Source organism: Megalobrama amblycephala, linkage group LG14 (assembly GCF_018812025.1).
Source record: "Megalobrama amblycephala isolate DHTTF-2021 linkage group LG14, ASM1881202v1, whole genome shotgun sequence".
NCBI lineage: Eukaryota > Metazoa > Chordata > Actinopteri > Cypriniformes > Xenocyprididae > Megalobrama > Megalobrama amblycephala.
Window position 1 is genome coordinate 14303633 of NC_063057.1, and position 12002 is coordinate 14315634.

Sequence of the window (12002 nt, forward strand, 5' to 3'; positions counted from 1 at the left end):
GTTTTCTGCTATGCCCCAAGACACCTCAGGCCAAGTTCAGAGCCATGTTAAACCCAATTTTGAGCTGAAAGAATTTAAGACCATTTTCCATTTTGACAGAGGTTTTCAGCTACGACCGCCTGAAGCCAAAAAAGTCTTTTGGAAGGAGTATTGAAAGCTGTGGTGACGAACGCCTCGGAAGTGAGAAAACCAAAGGCATGCTCCTTATTAAAAATATAGAAGAACATTTTTTTTTTTTTTTTTAATTATGGAACCAAATAAATAGATTTCATTTCAATATTTAATGTGTGAAAATATCAGTTTTTTACAACTTCTGAAACCAACATTTTTGTCCCTAAGTTAGTGATCCTGCTTGGAACAGTGTCAGTGAAGAGCATGTTTGAGATGACATATGAAAAAAAGTAAAAAATAAAATGTAAATAAATAAATAAATGAATGAATGAATGAATGAATGAATGAATGAATGAATGAATGAATTAATTAATTAATTAATGTAAAAAATCAATTTTGAAAACTTGCAAAAAGTATTAAAATAAAAATCAGTCTGGATACATAAAATGCTATGAAAAAATATGTTTATAATGTCACTTCCACCACAGAATATTAAACACAATACATAAAGTTCTGTTGGAAATGACATTATAAACACATTTCTTTTTTACATTTATCATGACAAATCAGAAAAAAAAATTGAAATCTTTGAAAACAGCCTAAATTATCCATACTTGAATAAGCACCCATAATCTTTTTTTTTTTTTTTTTTTTTTTTCATTCCCCCCCCCATTTTGTCCTCACCAAGGAACTGATAGTAAAATGCAGATCACATTTTCAAAGGATGCATTGGAAACTTTTAAAGAATGGTCTGATCTTAAATAGGGAGGGTTTTTTCCTCTTTTTTCTTTCTTGCTTTTTTTTTCTTTTTTTCTTTGTATAGGGTGGCTTAAGCCAGGAACACTGACATATGTGAGGTGTAGAGGAAACAGAACACTTCTAGACAATGAGGTGTTTCTGTCTGGTGTGTTTATGTGTGTGTGTGTGTGTGTGCGCACATTTTTGTGATTTATGAGGACACAAATTTGTATAATGACATTATTACACTGGTATTACGACATAAACATGAAATATGAGTCCTCATTTAAAATAGCTTTAAAAACATACTAAACAATGTTTTATTAAAAATGCAGAATGTTTTCTGTGATGGGTAGGTTTAGGGGTAGGGGTTAGTATAGGGGGATAACATGCATTATATGGAATGTCCTCACTAAGATAGCAAAACAAACCTGTGTGTGTGTGTGTGTGTGTGTTAGAGCTTTGCTTGCACACCTGCCGCCCCACTGTCTGGCAGTCACCTCCACCCACACGGCACACACACACACACACTCACACACACTGACAAAGGTAGACAGATGGGCTGATGAGAGAGAGCAGGAGAGAGGGAGAGGGTAGAAAACAGACGTGTTTGTTGTTTCCTCTGGCCTTGGGCCTTGCACTGTGCACACACAGACTATGGAACAAAACCAGACACAAATTTGTCCAGTTTATCACACAGACGGTTCATGTGAAAGCTTCATACTAGCTCCTGATGACAGAGCACTGAACAAAAGCCACAGCGTGTTTACCATAAAGCCAACAGAACAGTACTCACACACGAATAGGAAACTAAAGTCAGTTTGACTTTGGACAAATGTATTTATTTCTCATATACATATATAAAACACACACACACACACACACACACACACACACACACACACACACACATTTGGTTTTCATGTTTTATGGGGACATTCCATAGATATAATTTTTATACTGTTGAAACTGTATATTCTGTCCCCTAACCCTAAACCTACGTCTTCAACAGAAAAACATTCTGCATTTTTACATTTTCAAAAAACACTATCTATCATCTTTTTTATTAAACAGTGGTTTATTGAACAAATTGTCTCTTTCTTTAAATAAATTCAATTATTATTAAAATTTTCTTAAGGATAAAAAAAAAATCTATCTCAGCTAATGCTGTAACCTATATACAGGCAGTCCTTTCTTGCACATTAATATATTAAAGGTAGTTGCTAGCTGCTATTTGTTTTGTTTTTTTAGATATAATAATCAACACTCACATGAAAAAAAAAAAAACGTAAATTGCACATAAGGCAGGTTAATCATTAATCGTTAATCATCAGGTTAATTAACTAATCATTTTTGAAATATAATCATTTACACAGTTACTGTCATAACTTTTGTCATGACAAATTTATTTAAACATACAGTGGGTACGGAAAGTATTCAGACCCCCTTACATTTTTCACTCTTTGTTATATTGCAGCCATTTGCTAAAATCATTTATGTTCATTTTTTTCCTCATTAATGTACACACAGCACCCCATATTGACAGAAAAACACAGAATTGTTGACATTTTTGCAGATTTATTAAAAAAGAAAAACTGAAATATCACATGGTCCTAAGTATTCAGACCCTTTGCTGTGACACTCGTATATTTAACTCAGGTGCTGTCCATTTCTTCTGATCATCCTTGAGATGGTTCTACACCTTCATTTGAGTCCAGCTGTGTTTGATTATACTGATTGGACTTGATTAGGAAAGCCACACACCTGTCTATATAAGACCTTACAGCTCACAGTGCATGTCAGAGCAAATGAGAATCATGAGGTCAAAGGAACTGCCTGAAGAGCTCAGAGACAGTATTGTGGCAAGGCACAGATCTGGCCAAGGTTACAAAAACATTTCTGCTGCACTTAAGGTTCCTAAGAGCACAGTGGCCTCCATAATCCTTAAATGGAAGACGTTTGGGACGACCAGAACACTTCCTAGAGCCGGCCGTCTGGCCTAACTGAGCTATCGGGGGAGAAGAGCCTTGGTGAGAGAGGTAAAGAAGAACCCAAAGATCACTGTGGCTGAGCTCCAGAGATGCAGTCGGGAGATGGGAGAAAGTTGTAGAAAGTCAACCATCACTGCAGCCCTCCACCAGTCGGGGCTTTATGGCAGAGTGGCCCGACAGAAGCCTCTCCTCAGTGCAAGACACATGAAAGCCCGCATGGAGTTTGTTAAAAAACACCTGAAGGACTCCAAGATGGTGAGAAATAAGATTCTCTGGTCTGATGAGACCAAGATAGAACTTTTTGGCCTTAATTCTAAGCGGTATGTGTGGAGAAAACCAGGCACTGCTCATCACCTGTCCAATACAGTCCCAACAGTGAAGTGTGGTGGTGGGAGCATCATGCTGTGGGGGTGTTTTTCAGCTGCAGGGACAGGACGACTGGTTGCAATCGAGGGAAAGATGAATGCAGCCAAGTACAGGGATATCCTGGACGAAAACCTTCTCCAGAGTGCTCAGGACCTCAGACTGGGCGAAGGTTTACCTTCCAACAAGACAATGACCCTAAGCACACAGCTAAAATAACGAAGGAGTGGCTTCACAACAACTCCGTGACTGTTCTTGAATGGCCCAGCCAGAGCCCTGACTTAAACCCAATTGAGCATCTCTGGAGAGACCTAAAAATGGCTGTCCACCAACGTTTATCATCCAACCTGACAGAAGTGGAGAGGATCTGCAAGAAGGAATGGCAGAGGATCCCCAAATCCAGGTGTGAAAAACATGTTGCATCTTTCCCAAAAAGACTCATGGCTGTATTAGATCAAAAGGGTGCTTCTACTAAATACTGAGCAAAGGGTCTGAATACTTAGGACCATGTGATATTTCAGTTTTTCTTTTTTAATAAATCTGCAAAAATGTCAACAATTCTGTGTTTTTCTGTCAATACGTGGTGCTGTGTGTACATTAATGAGGAAAAAAAATGAACTTAAATGATTTTAGCAAATGGCTGCAATATAACAAAGAGTGAAAAATTTAAGGGGGTCTGAATACTTTCCGTACCCACTGTATATTAAAAAATTTAAGTCGCAGTGTGTACATTTTAACAGCATCTAGCAGTGCGAATTGCAATATAGAGAAGGTGGCCAACACAGGACAAAGATGTTGTCGTCTGAGACAGCAGAGAGTAGCCAGTCAAGCAAACGTGCTCTAGAGCAGTTTGTCCATTTAGTGCTACTGTAGAAACAAAATGGCGACTTAACAAGTAAGGGGACCTGTGGTCTATGTAGACAGAAATGGCTCATTCTAAGGTAATAAAACATAAGATTCATTATGTAAGGTCTTTATACACCACTGAAAATATAATCATGTGTATTATATTGCATTTCTGACAATAGATCCTCCTAAAATTTACACATTGCACCTTTAAACCATTACTAACGTAAATAATGAATATATAAGCTAATATAGTGCATATATTTAGTGAAATGCTCCCCTCTAGAGTTCATTTCTCTAGTGAACTAACATGCTGTGGACACTAAATGACTTGCCTGAGGTAAATGTAATGCTATGTGAGATATTATTCTCAAGCTGTTTTATTGACATCCTTCAGTGGTTGAAATACTGGTTGAGAGATTACACATACACACATCTATGCATAGATCATCTGTTCTTCTTCTTCTGCACTTTTTTCTCTTGTGGTGGTTAGCAAACAGTGTTGCATTACCGCGCACGCCCCCTTCTAGATTGGAGTGTGGATCGCCTGTGACTAGCTATGTTTACTTGGACACTTTTTGCTTCAATCTGAATGAATTCATCCCGATAGTTGAATCCGAACGTAGTGTTTACATGAACACTAAATAAAGTGATTGGGTTGACGTGTGCATTTATGTGTCACAAGAAACAAGGAAACAAGGACTTGTCCTGCTCCACTTCACAGACGATGAGTGGAAAGAGAATTTCAGAATGACAAGACACTCATTTTACATTATATATATATATATATATATATATATATATATACTCTGTATATATATGAGTATACATTTAAGTAATAAATAAGATTACATTTTAACATAAATATGTATAAATATTATATTGTTTGAAATTCATGTAATAAACCAATACAATTACATTTTATAATATAAAACCAGCTGAACAAACAAACAAAAGGATTTTTTCCCTCGTCTTTCTATAAACAATCTATATAAAATGATGCAGTTTTTGATAATATACGTGTCAGATAATACAATAATACGTGTGGGAACAGGATGTAAAGAATGATGTGGCTGATGTGTAGGTAAGCTACTCTCTTTCATTTTCTTCTTGCATGCTGCCGCCACACTAATTTAGTTAGAGGATAATTACTCTGCCATCACCTGCCTTTATCCACTCTAATTGCATTCTGTAATCACCACACGACCATACAAGAGACTAAATTTGGCATTTGCACATTAAAATCCACAGCATAAACGCATTAGAAATGAATTTCAGGTAATCACCATAACCTTGTCCTGTTGCTTTTTAAAATTATTCATTAAAACTATTTTGTTTATCTATTTGTCTACCTTTTTATTTAATTTTTCTTTTAGCACGACTGACCCTTCCTCCCCCTAGGGAGGTCCATCAACAGTACTGAAATCACATGAATGACAAGGAACAGGTTTGGCAAATTGAAAAGACTTAACAACAGTTTAATTTTTTTTCTCTGTTTAATGAGTAACATTTTAATTGCAAATTCATCTCTGCGTTCAAGCGGAGAGGATAAACGGGGCTATTGTATGCGCCTGTGATGTCTAAATGCCACAGCATTGCTGCTTTGCTTCCTTTGACACAAGCATAATTAGTTTTCTGAGCCACAGTCGGATTGGGGGCACTTCTCTTAACATGGCAGTGCCATCTGTCGAGATGCCAGGTGTTCTATACCTCTCATCCCCAGCTCAGGCTTTGTGAAGGAGAAAGAAAGAGGTATGGCGTTTTCCACAACTATGGTACACTGTGGTATCCCATTACGTGTTTTTTTATAGCATTGGAGGCACAAATCTTTTTCTATTTGAACCATTACACAATGTAGGGTATGTTTACATGAAAACAATGTACTAAAAATAGACATGTTTTTCTTTTGTGTTTTTGAAAAGCTTTGTGTAGAGACAACAACGTTGTCAGAACGATCCCCACTCACACTGATCCACGAAAATGACTAAAAACACTGTATTATGCTGCCAGGCCAGTAGGTGGCAGTGTCACTTTAAAAGAAACACTACGCGCCTATAGACTAAAGGATGTAATACGCATGAGCCTGACGTCACTGTTTTCACAAATTTACGTTTTTGTAGTTTACAAAGAGACGATAACGGTATAATTTTCAAAAACTTGCACTTTTTCAAAATTTTGCATTTTCGGGCCCCCAAAATGTTGTTGTCGTGTAAATTAATGGCCAAAATGCATAAAAAGTTTTCTGTTTTTAGTTGAAACGGTGTCGTGTTAATGCCCCCTTAGATTAGCTATTATCCAACTAAATTAACATTGCTTGACAAGTACATAACTATTTTTAAAGTTGGCATGAAACGGAAGTTGCGATAGTCTTTTCTTCCCTATTGTGACGTGAAACAAGTGAAATGGCTTCTCCAATAAGACAAAAATGTAGGGACTTGATTTTGTCCATCTAAATTACTTATAAAAAATACTGCAAAATTCCATTAAAAAAACAAGAATTGTCCATTTTGATTTTCATGGTTCTTTAAATATACTGTATCAAATACTGTATCTATGTGAATTCTGGCCTGTCCCCTAAGGTCAGAATTCTTGACCTTACTGAATATTCAACAATTAAAATACTATGTTTAATGAATTTTGTTAAAATGATATTTAAATCAATCAATATTGTTAATTATTACATATTATATGACTAAAAACTTGGCTGATATTTGCCTGTCACACATTTTATACACAACCCTGTTTTAAGATTCCTGACATCTCAGTTTAAATTTAAATTTTTATGTTTATTTAATGTTATTCAACCAATAACGGTTGGAAAAAGTTACAAGTACTCACATAACTCGCAGAAAACAAATTATATTATAAAATTAAATAGTAAATAAATAAAATAGAGCAGGCATATCTGAATACAGTAAATGGCAACTGAAAAAATAAGTCCAAGTCATTTTCTTCATCCAGTTTCTTGCAATATAATTGCACAGACCAATTTTGAGAATGCATGAGCTATCAAAGTTTATGAGTCATCTAAGTGACACAAATGGTGCTGTCATAACTTATTTGTGTATAGCGTGACAAACATTTTAATCTTATGCCAAATTATGCGAAATATGACACTGTCTATGATGTTTTAGGCTGTTATGTAATACTTGCTGTGAAATGCCAGAGTCATGGTCTGCCTGTGGCTTGCAAAGATGATGAATTGTAATTAAACAGGGCAGAATCTCACTGCCACTGAAATGCCACACATCATATGGGTAGTTGGTGTGAAAAGCTTTTTACATGCCTAGTAAGTCATCCATAGATGCCATTTATTGGTATTCAGTATACTGACTCCATAAAATGAGCTAAACTGTTAATTCAGTATAATTGAGCTAAACTATTTCCATTTATCATTATTGCATTGCTTATTTTATATATAATACAATGTGTGTATATATAGACAAACTAGTCCAGTACATGCACCATATCCATGATCCATGTATATAGAGAGCCACACCAAAGAAAAATAAATGCATCATATACATTATAAACCAGGATGACGGCAGTCACATAGAAACTGTGGGCAGTTAGTGGCGGTCATGAGGACGGTGGTTGACCTGCCATTGGCTCACTGGGGGGTTCACAATAATAAAACATGGAGCCCAATAATAATATATAGAGCAGCTCCCAGATGCACAGGCTGTTTGGAAAGTAGAACGAGAGATGAGCGGCTACAACACTAACTCAGTGAGGCTGACCGCTGTTGGCAACCACTATAGACAAGAGCTGTGTAGTGAGTGAGATAAACTATTGAGCTTTATCTATTAAGTGCGCTAAAAATGTAGGACTGGTTTTTGATGGCATTATTTTTTAGCACAGTCTACAAATTAAAAAACATTTACGCTTGTGTGAATGTGTTTGCTTTTCCTTATAAAAAATAAGTATACTTCAAGTTCATATTCATAAGTATTCTTAAGTAAAGGTCAAGTATATTTTTAAGTATATTTTATGTAGTACGTATACTAACGTCAATGTACTAGAAGTGTACTGTTTCAGTACTACTTGGGACTAAATTGGCCCACTTTTTAGTGTATAAAATTATATTTTAAGTGTAACAGTAAACTTTGAGTATGCAACTTGTTTACAACTAAGTTTTTCATTTGTACTGCATCTATAATACAAGTGAACTTATAGGTACTGATAGTTTACAAGTCAAATACTTGTAGCAAATTTTTTTAATTTATGAAAGTACACTTTGAAGTATACTCTCAGTAAACTTCTAGCTTAGTAGTTTTAAACTGCAAGTATACTTGTAAGTTTTCGTTAAGTGAACATAACTTCATACATCAAAGCTTCACAGTTGTTGACCCTTCCTGGGTCGATATTTCATTCTGTATAATATTAGGCAGTTTTGAACTTACATGCTGTTTAATGTTTGATGATCGCTTTATTTTACATTTGCGTAAGCAGTCTTCATTCACTTGTTTCTGCTTATTCTTCACCTGTGTTTTGATCAGAAGATTCTGTACTGTTTCAGAAGATGAAAACATGGATAGCCTGAAAATTAAGTCAATGTGAGGAAAATAGATTTGAAGTAAATTCCTATGTACACTACCAGTGGACTACAGCCTACAAAAATTCAGATACTGTTTTCTTTTTAAATCAATATTTTCAAAAAATTTAAGTTTTTAAGACAGTATATGTAAAACTATGTGAAAAAAGTATTTAATAGGCTACTCAATCAAAAGATTAATCACAACTACAAGCCAAGAATACTTAGAATACTTAATTATACTATACTTTCAAGTATATCTCGATCAAAAGATTGAGTACAGGTATAGGCCAAATATACTTTTCTGACTTTCTCTATAAAGTCACATACACTTAAGTGCAATTTTTAGTATATTTCTGAAAAGTACATAAAAAGTAGACTGAAAGTATTAGTTTAAAAGGTGTATACTAATAGCACACTTGAATAAACATATTTTTCGTAAGGGTTTATGAATACATAAGCCAGTTCATAAGACCTACTGCTCCTTAACAATACAACCCAATGGAAGCAACTCATAACATGAATGTATTCATCTAATTTGCATATAGTAATACACAGGGTGATTAGAGCATAAAAATGAAAGGTAAGCACCTTCCTGCTAATAAGCAAAACCTTCAGAAGGAGCTTGCTCCAGCAGCAGTGAGCACATTTAAAATGCACAGGAAGTATGGGAGTGAGAGATTGTCAAATGTGCATTTCTGAATGCACTTAGTAGAGAGTGATTGTGGTGTTATTTCAGAGGTGCGCTCTCACAGCCCTCCTGTTTATACTTAATTACTGGCCATGTATCCGGTTCACTGACTCATTCATCGTGGACATGCAACAAAAGCAAGACTATGCAAGTCATACGTGGGTACTGGAAAGTCTTTCAAGAGAGTTTTTGACAAAAATCAAGCCACAAAGTGTGCAATACTTACTATAAAAGGAAATCTATACTCTATTAAAGGCAAATTTTTGCCACTAGAGGTCACTTATTCAAAACAAAGGTGTAGCTTGATGACACCTTGATTTAGTGGAATCATGGGAGGTGTTATCTTCATGTCTACAGCTGGTGGTAAAGAATCGGGATGGGACTCGGGCAGAAATCATGTTCATAGATGAGATTATTACCGTTACTGTAGTATGAAGCAGAGCTGGAGCTAGAGCGATTGCTAATGAGAGACGAGCGCGACACACGTCTCGAGAGCAGCGGAACTTTTATTATGCCGCAGTCGCCGCTTCCACTTCTTCCTGTCAAGTGTATGTGGGGTAACGCAGCGCTGTTTATCATATTAGATACATTTGTGTGTTGAAAGTTGTTATAGTGCTACTCTGGGTTCGCTCAACGACTACTATAAAACACTTGTTGCACACTGAAGTAAGCTAAATCGATATTAGGCATGGTAAAACATAGTACTCACTGTAAATCAAGAAAACAAGATTTAAACAATAAGACTTCCTGTGTTGAGCTGTATAACATGATTAGTTTTCTGTCAATGAATGTATCCAAACAGTTGCTCACCTGTCTAATAAAACATATAATATATTAAAGCGTCTGTATTGTTTCCATGGTTTCTACAAAATAAAACCGGAAATCGAAGGTAACGTGGGTAAGATGTCACTGTTCTTCATGGTTAAAATTGCTGATTTCTCTGGATTTAAACAATCGGGATAATGTAAGTACACAAGTCAATAAAATATATAACATTGTTCTAGTGGTTTTTGGATATTTTAATCCAAAAATCTTACATGCTTTAAGCACAAAAAATATGAAGCAAAAATATTGGATGAAATAATTTATAATTTATAACTATATGGAACAATGATGTAATCAAATATTCAAGATTAGAGGTGTATTAAATGTAAAAGTTTAAGAATATCAAATCATTGTATTAAAACAGTATTGTTTATTATTACATTTTAAATGATATTCAGCATTATCTGACATTACCAAATAAATTTTCTTATAATCTTTATAATATTTTTATAATATTATAATATTTTTAAATTAATTTCGACATATATTTTTAATTTTGATATTTATTTATTGTTAATATAATTAATTAAAATCATATTAATCAATGTTTTATTTTCACAAATTTTTGTAGCATGATTATTTATATATTAACCTTATATAAACCTTAAAGAAAAAGAAAAGAAAAGAATAATATAATATAATATAATATAATATAATATAATATAATATAATATAATATAATATAATATAATATAATATAATATAATATAATATAATATAATCATGTTGGAAATTAAAGCAGAGGAACTGACTTCATCCATCCACCATTTTTTGGGTAAAGTTTTAGAATTGGTCAGTGAAAAACCCATAAAGATTGACCAATAATCTGAAAACATGGGGTGACACATGGTGGTTACAGTTCTGATATGGATCTTTTTCCTACTGACACAATTCAGTACTGAATAATGATATAAAATAACATGACACATTTGAGACTGCCATCATGTCAGGAACTAAAAAAAGCTTTCAAGAAAAGCAGCTCACTGTTTTAAGACACAGCCAATGTGAGACATCAAAAATCAGGCTGGATGACACACACAAGGGCGTACGTGGGGCATGATGTTCCCTCAACCATAAAGACGAGGAATCACATTTAATTTAAATCATTCAATATAAAATTCAGTCTATTCACTGGCAACAAATGCTGGCATGCTTTTATCCCGGTGAACAGCGCTGCATGATTTGAAAGCAAAATGCAACATTACTTGACCTCAAGCTTGACCTACTTATAATACACTGCAAGCAAACCAGGTTAATGCTGTGTGTCTGACAAAAGAGAATGAGGCTGAAAGGAAGATACAGAGCTGTGTTTCAGCAAATGGCAGGGACGTCACTCAGACACAAGTCTTATTAAAAACTGCATGACTGCTATATAATTAGATTATGAAAATCCACTTCTTTGCAAAATTAATATAAGGAAGGTCAAAGGAATGAAATAAGAAGGGTCTGCAAGTTCAGGCTGGTTTTAAAAGTTTTACAGACCCAGTGACCTCTAATATAAGAAGCTAGAATTTATCTGTGACACTTAAAGTGAAACATTAACTATCATTATTACATTACATAATGCTTATCAGATCATTAATGTTCATGTTCATTCAAATAGCTGATAATGGCCTTATTAGACTTCAGACAGTACGTCAGATCGAAATGAAAACAAGTGGCATCGCTCTCTATTTTGAATGTTTCTGAGGTCACATAATCACCACTCATGATGTCACTGCTGATGTAATCCTCTGCAACCAATCAAGACTCTCCTACGCAACCAATGGTGTGTTCAAAAGGCTTGAAAAGAAGATAGTTCAGACCCAAGCCGTGTATATATAAGCACTCAGGCAAGTACCAAAAGGCATTCGAGGACACATGCTGTTGCAATTTGTGTATTTGTGGAAACACGGACACAAAA